At 39.5% G+C, this 13,242-nt stretch overlaps 1 protein-coding gene across 4 annotated transcripts in view; it reads left to right on the top strand.

Annotated features, from left to right (window-relative positions):
* Nucleotides 1-13,242, top strand: part of ARHGAP24 (Rho GTPase activating protein 24) — a 527,420-nt gene that overhangs the window by 344,399 nt on the left and 169,779 nt on the right. Inside the window, exon 1 of one of the 4 annotated variants that reach the window (XM_006143284.3) lies at nt 2,145-2,308. The exons of 2 other annotated variants lie outside the window; for them this stretch is intronic. The gene's annotated coding sequence lies outside the window, so the exon portion shown is untranslated. Of the gene's footprint in view, nt 1-2,144; nt 2,309-2,335; nt 2,354-13,242 lie in introns of those variants that run through there. One more of the 4 variants, XM_014585828.2, reaches the window with a different exon arrangement.

The raw sequence follows: 13,242 nt of genomic DNA, 5'->3' as shown, positions 1-13,242 counted from the left end.
CCTTTTTGAGCTAATTATAAAATAACTAATTTACTCAGAATATGAGGCCATGGGTCATGCAGTCTTTGTAATTCTAATTCCATCACTCACTCATTAAGACTGTGCAGGCTTGGGACCAGCAAATGGCATAATAATTATGTTGCTGAACTCCCACATAGTTGACCACAGTTCGAATCCTGGACCTAGCAGTTTCAAACTCACACTGGATGCTTGTATGTATGTGCTCAAAATCCCAAGAGGAGAATGGAGGAGAAGGGATTGTGGTGTGGCCACCTCCTCGCCAAGGCATGATTTCTTGCTTTCTGTCTCTCTGTCTTTCTCTGTCTCACTTGTGAATGCACACACCAAAAACTCTCTTAAAAAAAAAAAAAAAAAAGACTGTGCAGGCTGATTTTTCTTATCTATTAAATGGGGACGATAACAGCTACTTCACTGGATTATTATGAAATTAACTGAGATATGTCTCATAAGACAGGTGGTCACGTTGTTCGTTCCTTGCCTGTTCTCCACCTGTCTTTCTTCAGGTCCTCCTCTCCCTGACAACTTAAGCTCTAAATAATGCATAAGTAATTGTAGCAACATTAGCATGAATGCCCGGATGCATTTACTACTGAATTAACTCAGCAGTGAACTTGGCATTCCATCCCCAACCTTTCCCCTCCATTAATCTCCTCCAACCCCCTCGCACTCGGGTACAGCAGGGCACCAGGTGGACCGTGAAGCAGCCGTGCACATGAGCATTTTCTCTCAGCCTCCACCGGTCAGTTCTGCCACAAAGACCAGACAGAGCTCACGTTGCTCACAAGTAAACGACTGGGCATGTGGCGGCCGCTGTCAAGATCTGCCACAGAGAGGACAGAGCTTCAATAAAACCTTGGAGTCTATTTATAGCCCACTTGAAACAAGCACTTCCCTGGGAAGCCCAAGGAGTCCTCCTTGAGAACACAGAAATTCCCAAGTCCCCGTACTAAACTAGCACAACTGGAGCAGGGACAGACGCGGCCAGTGCATTTCCTAGCACTCTACAGCACACAGTACTTTTGTCATGCACACTGTCCCATGTCACCCTCACACCACCAGCCCAGGAAGCAGACAAAGCAGACACTAGTGACAGGCCCCTGTTTTCTAGATCACAAAACTGAGGCCTGGGAGGGTAGATGGCTAGTGAATGGTAGTGGCTGGAAGAGAGGGAAGGACAGTGGCTAAAGTGTGAAGGTAATGTCGTGTTTATGCAATCAGCTTAAAGTTCAGTGAGTGATTATCCACCTATAAGAAAAGATATATAACGAACGAATAGTGTTTCATAAGGTACTTGCAAGCTTAAAATTGTTTCCTTCTTCCCTTCAAGGATATAAAAATATGAAAAAAACTGAAATTCTACAGAGAAACATTTATAAACTTGCTTGTATCTGTTCATAGTACGTATATCCAGGGTGATTATATTTTATGCAGGAAATGCCTTCTTGAAGACCTATGTATTCAAATGTGGATAAGTCAAGACTAATCTTGAAAAAGATGATAGGAATTTTTATGAGAAATTTTAATTAATTCTATTAGTCACCTCCGAAATAAACACATCTTTGCTATTTGTTTTTTTTTTTTAATATGGGAGAGTTGTTTACTGAACTCCAGTATGTACAAAATACAAGACTTTGTTAATAGGAGTTAGTTTATAGACCAGAGATTATTTTGCTTTTAAAATAATTATTTCAATTTTGGCAAGTATTTTAAGTTTCGTTAAGCCTTGTGACCTGGAAAAGGTAAGCAAACACATTTTGGGCTTGAGAAGCATGCCTCAGCCATTAGAATAGCTACACTGAAGTCTGCTCTGCCCCTGTGTGTGTGAGAGAGAGAGAGAGAGACTGAGAGAGAGAGAAGAGACGAGATTATTGCCTAAAGAATGCCCCTGTTTAGCTGATTGGCTCACCGCCATTTGGGGATTCTCAGATTTACTGCTTTTCTGACCCCTATTGTCCTAGCTCTGATTTACGGAGTTCAGAATCTCTCGAAAGGCAAGGTGTCTGGAGTTTAGGAGTTTCAGATCTTCCCATGCACTTGTGTTCACCTTGGGGTGACCTTGCAGGACTCAGCAATTTTACCTGAGCTCTGTAGCTGGGAGCCCACTAGTGCTGGGGAGGGAGCTGGTGGTTTCCATTCCTGGGTGATGGAGTCATGGGAGAACAGCAGTGAGCGAGGGGGGCAGCTCGAATGTGCTCTAAGCGGCTCAGGGCAGAGCAGCTGCTGGTCTCCCAGCCGGCAAGTGCAGCCTGCATTTGTCACTGACCACCGAAGTGTGTGTTTGTGCAAGGTGAGAGCTGGCTACTTTTTCCTTAATTTGGAGACAAGTTGACAGGTATTGCTGTTGATTGTGTTTGATAATTTGGGGATGTTTATATCACCGCAACATTCCAGACCTAGACCGTGCGTGGTTTTATTTATACCCTTGTTTGCCGTCACGATCCATTCAGCTCTCCAGTGTCGAAATTGTGGCAACAGATTGGACAGAGGGCTGTTCTTCCATGCTGGAATGTGATGATTATGTGTCGTTTTCTTGAGCGCTCCTTAATTATTGCTGCTAAATGATATAGTTGTTCATATACAACATTCCAGGGCTAACTTGAAGGCATATGAAAACTGCTTCACATTTAAATCTGAATTGCTATTTTTTTGAGTAGTTGTTTGGTGTATTTTTTGCTTCACCCACATTTTCGTGGTTGAAACTTTTGAGAAAGCAGAATGACTTTGGGTCTCAGGTGATGACAAGAGTAATGTGGGAGTTTTGTGTGTATTTGCTCATCAAAAAGGAAACTTCAATTTGGCTTCATATGTGTGTGTGGAATTAAAAAAAAAATTGTTTGAGAGCCCAAAGAAAACTCAGTAGTATTTGCTGTCATCCAGTGTACCTAGAATTAACTTAAGCAACCTATATTTTGTTATCAGCATGTTTGAATTTTGTAACTTCACCTTCTGTGTACACAGGGGAATACAGTGACTGTGTAAGCTCATGGGAGTATCTGCAAACACAGAGAATGTTTTCACTATGAGTATATACAGTAGGAATCAAAGTCATGCTTTTTGAGTAAGCAGATGGGCTTTAATCCTAAACTAGTTTTGTACAGCTACTTAAGTGAGCCTATAAAATATACAAAGAAGATTTTTTGCTATATGTAAACAGCAGATTTTTATTCATGAAACACATATTCTGGGAAGAGAAAGTATAGGAATTTGTATAAGTAGGATTAAAAAAAACTTAGAAAAGCTATTAAGTATTAAAATGAAGGAAAAATAATACATTAAAATGAGGACTAATTATGTGGGAATACTGAAAAGTACTGGAACTGCTCCAATTTTTATGTCTAATGAAAGAACAATAGCACACTTAAAGAAATTCAGAGTCAGCAGAAATGAAGCCAAGAGCAAAAATTTTAATAAAGCATGTTGTCAACCTGTGGTATGTACTCATCTGTCTTAATTAAGTTAAATTCTGAGGCCAAGATTACTAGAATTAGGAGAAAATTTTTTTTTAATTTTATTTAGAAATTATATTAAAAGGCATACTTTCAAAACTACTAAAGTGAAATAAATTTTATTAAGATGCAGTGAACATTGAAGTTACTCAATATAATTAACAAATCACATACAATATCAAATCATCCATCCCAGTTTTGAATTATGTGAGTTTTTAAAAAGAAGATTCTCATACCCTAAACTATAGAATGTCACCTATTTCTACAGTGCGTACATATGTATGTGCTGTAATTCCCTCGGACACATTCTTCACAGTTTCTTTCTTCAGCTTCTGTTAGGATACTGTGAAATGGTGACAGAAGACACTTGACTCTGAGACTGTCATGTTCTCTATGCAAATAAAGAATAACAGTAGTTTCATTTCACAGATGTAGAATTTGAGGTGCACATAAGGCCAATAATTGGCATTTTCTTAATGGAATGGGCACTGTTTTGGATTTTCCCCTGCCAGAATCTGACATGTGACCACTTCTTTAGACGTGATTGACAAGACTGTATTGCCGTACCTGGAAAGGTGTGCAGGAAGGTCTCCTATCACAGCAGTACAGAGTGTCCGTGTCACTGGGGTGATTATGGCTTGCTATGGCCAAATGCGGTGTCCATGTGGACCCGTGGTCTTCTGCCAGGCAAAAAAAAAACTAGTTAGTCATCTGTTTGGTGAACCATCATCAGTGTAAACAGTCAAGAAAAGCCTTGAATAATGTCTGCGTTCATTCTTTAGATAACTAGCTTACATCAACATGCAAAGAGGTTTAAAAGGGTTAGAGATTATAGGTAGTGACCTCAAAGCACATGCCAGACTGTTCAAATACATTTACTTCTATGCAATTAGACTCTCCCAGTGAAGGGAAGAGATTAGCATTTATTTATGTATTTGATAAGTATCTCTAATTTTCTAAAATGCTTACACTTCTTAACATACTGTGTTCTTGCTCCTCTCTTTTATTCCGGACTTTAAATTACTTAAGCTTTATGGTTTCATTCTGGACCTTAAATTATTAAGCTTTTCATTTACTGAACCTTCTTTCTTTTGGCCACTCAATCTCTACCCCTGGGGTAAGAAAGTAGTTGTGATTTATCTCCTGAGAGTGGTGAGAAGCCTATCTCCCCTGAGATCAAGAGATCACTGCCCACTTTCTGAGCAGGAAAACGGGGGGGGGGGGGGGGGGGGCGGGGAGGGAGGGGGGAGTTAGCGTAAAAAGGGGGGGGGGGGGTCGGGAGGAAAGAATGGGACAAATGGCTGTCAGGCAGTGGCCGTGTCCGTGGTGCCTAGAATTTCTGCTACTCATGCTTTCTTGTTCATCTAGTCTGTAGCCAGGATAAGAAACCGACACATAAAGTGTTTACACATACCAACACAGCTACACTTTCACAGAGCACAGAGACTTTTTTTTTTTTTTTTTTGAGAGAGATATTTTTGCTTTAGGGTGTGTGTGCTCACAGGAGATGCAGAAAAAGACAGAGACAGAAAGCAAGAAATCACCCCCCAGGGTCATTGGCCACTCCACAGTCCCTTTCCCTCCATTCTCCTCCAGATTTTAGGCACCAGCATGAGTTTTAAACCTTCAGGTCCAAGAATCACAGTCGACCACGTGGAAGACCAGTGATGTAACATTACATCTGCAGGTTCTTCACAAAGACTTTGGATAAACAGAGACTATGTATCACTTGTAGTAGACAGGGGTTGGTTTAAAGTACTATCAGTAGTTTTATGTCTCTTTATCCTTGGCAACTAAATTCTATTCTGCCTGCCAACCGCCTCCCAAAGTAGTATAGAGGTCTGCCTCATTTATCTTGTATCCATCCAGTGTGTCTTTTAAGGAAATAAAATGGATCAAGTCGGTCTAGAAGACAGGCCTAGATGGTGACTACCTATCCTCATTGGCCACCAAAGGCGGCCCCTATTAAAGGAACCATCTCAAACATGTGCTGTTAAAAACCACGACCATTCCTGTTTTGTTCTCTCTACCAGGTCAAGTTTCAGACCTGATTCCAGTTGTTCTTAATAGCTGTGCCCCAATATATTCTACAAGCAATCCCCTCCCAAAAACTTACTAATAGACAGTTAAAGGTAAACTCTATATTTCAACAGGCAAAAAAAAAAAAAAATTTTTTTCTCAGATATGTAATTTAAATAATTTTCAAGACAGTGTAATTACAACATTCAAATATTTCTAATGGGCAAGGAATCATCAACAGGAAATTTTTGCAGTTTCCTATTATTGATTTACTGGACATTAAAGAAATTTCTAAGACTTCTACTGCAATATATTAAAATTAATAAAAAGAGATTCTTATATGCTGATAGATACATTTTTATATTTCTTCGAATAGAATATTTTAAAGATCAGAACGCTTTGACTATTTTGATGACTAAATTAGGAAACAAACCCGAGGCTATCCCTTCGCCAACTCTTATCCTCTTGTAGAATGGGGTTTCATTTGACTGATGCTTCTTATCAGGACGTACCAGTGTGTTAACAGGGATTATTTGTAGCTATAAAGACGTGTTGCCTTTTCTTTCCAAGTGTATGTAAGAACTACATTTAAAATGTATGTTTTATTCTTATCCAGATATGGTGAGGCCAACGAATCAGGGGACAGTTGCCACTGAAAAGATAGTTTCCCACTCCCGAGTTCCCAAGAAGATGGAGCGCAGCAGGTCATGCAGGAGTCACATAGAGAAGAACCAGGGACCCTCAGGAGGCAGTGGGGAAATGTGCCAAGGAGCTTTGGGAAGGAACAAACAGGGCAAAGTAAGGAGGCTCTAGATAGGGTAATGTGTACAGTGCAGAGTAAGGAGGCTCTGGATAAGCTAGTGTAACAGACTCTGCTGTGTAGGGGCTGGCCCTTGTCTAGTGCCTGGTCCTGGGCGTCTAGGGTAGATGGACAGTGGCCCAGAGTGTGAGAGCACAATACAAGAGGTGGTTGGTGTACAGGCGTTGGATTGGTTCACTTGCACATGAAAGGCATGCTGTCTCGTAAATCATTTATCTCTAGGTTTTGGCTGGCCCTAGGAAGGGGGCAGTCTGTCCAGGGTCCTAAGTCCTGGGATGTCAAAACAACCGAAAGATAGAAAATAAAAATGCATAATAAATATAAACAGGAATATACTACATACTATCATTTTGCCAAGTGTGGTGTTCATGTGATTTGTTTGTTACAGAAAACAATCGCTTGACATCAAATATAGCCCATCAATTCAGGTAAACTCCAGAAAAATAATTTAATTCAGTTCTTTAAACCAAAAAAGGTTTGGGGGAAAAAATGGATTCTCTTTACTGAATGAATTTGTTACATTTATTTACCCTATTCAGCTATGTATTAATTGATTTAGAATCTAACAAGAATTGCTTCCACATTAGAGTTTTATTATAATAGTAAATCCCTTAATTAGGCTATAATTGTTAAAGGAATTATCTCTGCAGGTTCACCATTCACCTTCAGTTGAAATCCTCTTCTGGCACTTAATAGTTACTAAATAAATAATTCTTAGAAGAATTAGTAAATGAATAACCAAAGTTATTGGCAGAATTTTCTACAGATTAGGGATAACAGCCTTTTATGTTGTGTTCAGTCTACTTTTATAATAAGAAATCCAGAAGAGTAAAATATGTTTATTATTTTGCTCAAACAAAAGAATCTTCTATCACTTAAAGATATTCATGACCAGCCATTCTTTTTTAACCAAACATAAAATGTTACAATTTAGTTTTAAGCTGGCAAAACTCATTCATAATGTCCCTACTTCTCAAGTAAACAACAATGTACACAGGATTCAAAGAACTTTTAAACAGTTAAATTTTTTTTTAAGTTCTTGCCTTAGGGTGTGTACACTTGCCGGAGAGAAACAGACAGTGAAAGGGAAAGTGAGGCATCACCCCCCACTGAGGACAGCCATGCTGCAAATCCTTCTTTTCCATTCTCCTCCTGAGATTTTAGACATGCATGCACTTGCACCCAGAGTAGCTGGAATAATTTTCAAGCCTCCAGGTCTGGGGCTTGAACTGTGGTCAGCCATGTCAGAGTCCAGAGCCTTAACCGCTATGCCACCTGCTGACCCCTAAACAGTTGAATTTTCAATGAACTAAAAAATTAGATTAGCATTTGCCGAAAATGGTCTGTAATCAAGGGAAAGGTCTCAAAAACATGACTTTTGTGGTGGCGGGAGCTGGCAGGTGGTGTGGTGGGTAAGGGTGATGGACTTCCACATGGCTGACCACGGTTCAAGTCCTAGACCTGTCAGTTTGCTTTCTCATTCTCTCTTTCTCTCTCTCTCTCTTTGTCCCTCTCTGGTCAAATTAAAATAAATAAAGTTAAACATAAAATAATTCTTTTAAAAAATTACTGTCAATACATTTTTAAAAATGGCTTTTTTCTCTTGTGTTTCTCCTTTCCGTTTTTAAAAACATTTAAGAAAGGACAAAGCATATATATGGTACTTCAGTGGAAATAGAAGTTTTTTACTCCCCCTATTTATTGGGTCGTCAGAAAAGTCGTGATGTATTTTGGCTTAGAAAAAGATATGTCAGGATATTTCTAATAGTTTATTCATCCTAGTTATTAGTACTTCCCACTGGAATTTAGTGTGTGAAAAATGTAGAACTTCCAAATGGGGTAGGGGGAGGGGAAGGGTGAATGAGTCAGTAAGACGTATTTGATGCTAGTAAAACTAGACATCCATTTAAGAAAAAAAGTTTGTCTCTTAAACCAAAATAAATTCTGAAAAGTCAAAGATATAAATGTACAATATGAAACTCTAGGCCTCTTGGAAGATGGCTTTAGTGTGTTTACTTGCACAGCGTAGATGCAATACTTGCCATGCCATTCGGCAGCCATGAGCTGGGATGGAAATGCCAAATGCTATTGCTTGGAGGTATCTGGGCCCAGTGACTACCGTGGTGGTTTCAATAGCAGAAGCAAGGTGTCAAAGGTCATTGTTTTTCTGTGCCACCTGCCCCAGCATTCTCTATGTCTTTCAAACTCCCAAGCTCTTGGGAGGAAGAAAAGCAACGAAGCTATAAATGTTAATCACTAATTTCTCCTGTTATTGCAAAGCATTTTGCCTATGTTATATGCTGGGGCCAGAGAAGTGTTAGGAAAAAATGGTAGACTGATGTTTTGCTCTTAACTTTCCTAAGTATGACCCTTGATTGAGGCCTCAAAGCGGCTTCACTCTGGTATCTGTGGGTTTCGGATTTGTGACTTGCGTTGGTGTGACAGGAGAGAGACACTATCAGCTCTGTGCTAGTCCTGAGTTGTTATCAGAAGAGACTGAACTACTTCCAAAAGCTAGCAAGAGGTGTGCTTGGTGGGGACCAGGTGGGCTTCAGGTCAAAAGGCTTTCCTTCAGGGTCTTGTACATTCTGCATTTTCACTTCCTGTTCCCCTAGTAAATTTCTTTATCCTGAAATTCTCCCCTCCTGTGACCTCCTGTGCCATCTCACACCATCCTCTGACCTGGATAAGAGAAACACTTGTGTCATTCACGCTAAATTTCTCAGACTGGCAGGCTGTTTAGAGCAATGTGCAGTGTTCCCAACAACAGATAAAGGCAATCCACAGAACTTCAAAAGCCTGCGGGCAATGAAAAATCACAGAGGACTACCTAGATATATTTGGAATTTCTGCTTTATAGACTTGTATTAACCAAGAAAACAAGAGAGATTTTAAAATATTTTTAAATTTAATTTTAATAGTTATTTGGAAGATATAATTAGTTTTCTAAAGCAATGATGATGATGGGAATGAACGCCAAATTTTTAAGTGGCATATTTAGAGTTCTTTGGAAGTCACAGGAAAGTGGTTTTTAATTATTAGGAATATTTTACATTCTTTAAGAACATAGGCAAGCTAGACCTATTGAAAGCTATGAATGAGCAACTGGCTATGAGAAAGTTATTTAAACTTTTTAACTCTCAGTTTCTACATACATACTGGTAGTATACATTGTGAAGTTTAAGTGATAAAATATGGATACAGGTTTTCTATAGTAGAAATAATAAAAAAAACTAATCTATGAATGGATATATTTTGGCAAATTAGGATTACCATGATTTTGTGAAGGAGCAAATTTTTTCTACATCAAGAGGAAAGATAAAGTTAGGGGAAATTTATCAGTGAGAATAAGGAAAAAAAAAAAAGTACATTTGACTATCACTGGATGGAGATCTCATTATCATTTTATGTGACCTCCTTCCATGGTGCCTAACAGTTATCTTATAGCAGGTGCATATTTATGTTTGATAAACGAATGGATACAAGAGAGACTGAGACAATAACAGTAATGGTGAAGGAAAATGGGAGATTGCATAAAAGAATATTTTAAAATACCTCCAAGGTGTCCTATCTGAAATACACTGTGTTGGTCAGGTTTATCTATAATATTCAACCTTCCTTCCTTACCACCAAAAACATGAGATAGCAACTCTGGTACAGATGGGTTGATTGCACAGTGAATTATCACTGTCCATAGAGAAGAGAGAGTGAGGAACACCTGTCACCTCAGAGAGAAGATCTGTGAAGTCAGCATGGTTTCTGACGGAAGTCAAAGGGTGAGTGACAGAGCCCAAACCAGAAAGACCATTAATTTTAAAAAATGTCAAGATGGGAATGAGGCCTCAACATAGAGTAGCTTTTGGTATTTGGTAAGGGACAAATACTTACTGTCTTTGGCTTTGCAGGGTATTTTATTTCCTGAGCCTTATGTATTAAATGCCAACAACTCGATTTATGTGAGACCCAGTTTCCCAGATGTCCCTGAGAGCGTGTGACCAGCCTCCAATTGGGAGTGACCGAGAGGATAAAAAAATAGTGCAGACTGTGTTGAGAAGTGTAATGTCTGAGTACCAGATCAAAAACTTCACACCTTGACTTGCATGAACCTCATAACATGTTTTATGTTTTTAAGTGAAAAGAAGTACTTTATAAGTCATTTGTCATTTTTCCGAGGAGTGTATTGAATCACGTTTGCCATAAGTCTGATTTGTACGGCCCTATCACTTAACAAATGAGATAAGCTTACCTCATTCCTACCTACACCTCACACATCTATGTGGGCTAATTTTTCTCTGCTTGTATTTATCATGTAATGTAATTTAAAAAGAAAATAAAAACATAAAAAGCAGTTTTGTTTTGTAGTATAAAAATGACTCTAAAAAGAAAAGCACTTGGTAAGGCCACTAATGAAATACAAAGGATATATATAAAGAGGTCAAATTAAATGTGGAATTGCAGACAAAAACAGCTCCTAATAACTTGAGGAATTAGTAGGATCACCTCAAGTTCTTGTCATCAGCAAATCTGAAAAGCATGACCCCCACCTCTGTGTTGTTTCTTCATCTCCGTACAGGGTGTTGTCATCTCCCTCTTCACATTATCCCAAGCTTAGCAATGCACAGGAAATTCCTGTGTGTGTCAGAGAGTAGCAGAAAGAAGTGCCAGAAGGAGTGCTTCGTACAGTAGCTGTCTCTTTCCTAAGGCCGCTGTAAGGAAGTGCTACAAACTGGGTGGTTTGAACTGCCTCCCAGGACTACAGGCTGGAAGTCTAACATCCAGGTGTTGGCAGGCCGATGCTCCCTCTGAAGTCCCTGAGAGAGGTTCATTCCAGGTCTCTCTCCTGGCTTCCAGTGGATGCAGAAGTTCCTTTGCTTGCAGACGGCCATCTTCCTGTGTCTCTTAACATCTTCTGCCCTCTGTGCGCATCTGTTACCGAGTCCAAATTTCCTCATTCTGTAAAGAGGCTAGTTAGATTGGATCAGGACCATGTTCCTGGCCTCATTTGAGCTCAGTTGCCTATGTAAAGAACTTGCTACCAACTCGGGCCATATTCTAAGATCCTGAGTGTTAATTCAATCCATCACATTGGCTCAAGAGAAATGACGCTAATGAGAACCTAGGAGAATTCATATTACAAGACTAGCTGCTCGATGAACTTCATACTGGTCAAAGTGTGGCCAGCCTCAGTCTCACTGAAGGAGCTATTCACGAGTGCAGACTTTCAAGCTCACCCTAAACCTACTGAATCAGAATCTGCATTCCTCCCTAGATACTCAAGTGTTTCATTTGTACCTTAAAAGTTTTACAAGGGCTGTTATAACTCATAGAGTAGAAGCTCCATTCTCAAGTGCCAAGAAAGAGAACAGAAAAGAACCGTGTTTATGTGCTGGGATCCCACAAATGAGTGCATAGCAAGTAGACAGCAGTATTCTCACACAGCCATGAATAGTACATTTATTTATACGGGTATTATTAGTAGTAGTTTTAGGAGTTTAGTTTCAATGACGATTTACTCCCTTACTGTAGATTATTCCTTCGGATTGAACTCAGAAAAGCATCTACATGCAGAGAGTTAACATTCTTCATCCCGCCCTTGCTTTGCTTGTGTAAATTGTTTGTTTTCTGCCAACCTGGTCTACAGTTTGAATCGACTTAGCTAGCTGAGACTTAGTAGCGACTCAGCAGTCGCACAATTTAACCCTGAAATAAGGCCTCCAGAGGAAAAATCAAAATTCTCCCAGTAGTGGAGAAAAGGCATTTGAGTTTACAACATTATCTTCTAAGTGATTGAAAACATGTGGTGAACTCTTGCCACAATTACTTCTGCCTTTCCTGCCCCAAGGTCTTTGCACTTCCCTAAAAGCGTAATTCAGCCAGAAGCTGTGGTTGTAGAGTCCATGTTCCATGAAAACAAATGGAAAGGGAAAACATCAAAATAAAAGAGGCAGAATTGCACTTTGTCCCAGAGTCATCTGGGGCAAATACTTATAATAGCAGGGAAACAAATGTAGCTTCCCAAGAGGGTATCTGAGGTCACAGTTCTCATGGGGATTGGAGACTTGAAATGACAGATGGTTATTTACAAAAGTCAACTATGCTCAGAAGAGGCTATTCCCCTAATATTAGGCTATCAGCAAGTATACACCATGGAGTGTGCATTGATTCCATGCAAACTGCCATGTTGTGGATGATGATATAGGTCAATTTTTCTACATGGGAATGAAGCTTTGTGACTGAAAATTAGAAAACTCTTGAAAACATTTGCACCACTTGCTTTAGAGCTCTAACTTGGTTTAGGGTCTTAGATATGCATTGTAACATTGATCCATTGACTTTCTCTATATATTAAGTATTAAAAACATACTTTGAAAATATGATTAGCAAAATTATTTAACCGTCTTGATTACCTTTTCTGCCAGCAATCTTTATCGGAGTCAGGTGAAGTCTAGAAAAATAGAGTGAACAAGCATTGTTACTGTGGGCCAGTCACTCTCCTAACTGCTTTACGTACTTCACACTTCATTCTCACAACAATGCTATAAATGACAGATGAAAAACTGTACTGATGAAGAAGTTGACACAGAGAGAAGTTAAATAAACAGCAGCGTCAACTAGTGGCAGATGAAGAGTGCAAATTTGATTCCAGAGCCTGTGAGCATAACTATGGTGGACACAGCCCCTCTGTAGAGACATGTAACCATGCTGAATAGATCTTTAAAGGTCAAAATAACTACTTTAAAATGTGTTTGACAAAATCTCTATTGCATAGAGTTATCACTGTAGATTTGTGATACTCCCTTCTCCTTTCCCCTCCTCCCCCCACCACCAGCTGTATCCCTTCTCAAGTAATATATTCTAAGTACAGCTCCTTTCTGATGTAAACTAAATAAAATTATTCCCATGCCACTCCTTTCCCACTTGCTCTCTCCCCCACCC

Source organism: Tupaia chinensis, unplaced genomic scaffold (genome assembly GCF_000334495.1).
Source record: "Tupaia chinensis unplaced genomic scaffold, TupChi_1.0 Scaffold000094_1, whole genome shotgun sequence".
NCBI lineage: Eukaryota > Metazoa > Chordata > Mammalia > Scandentia > Tupaiidae > Tupaia > Tupaia belangeri.
The sequence above is the reverse complement of the archived record's forward strand: the minus strand, read 5'-3'. Positions and strand labels throughout refer to the sequence as shown.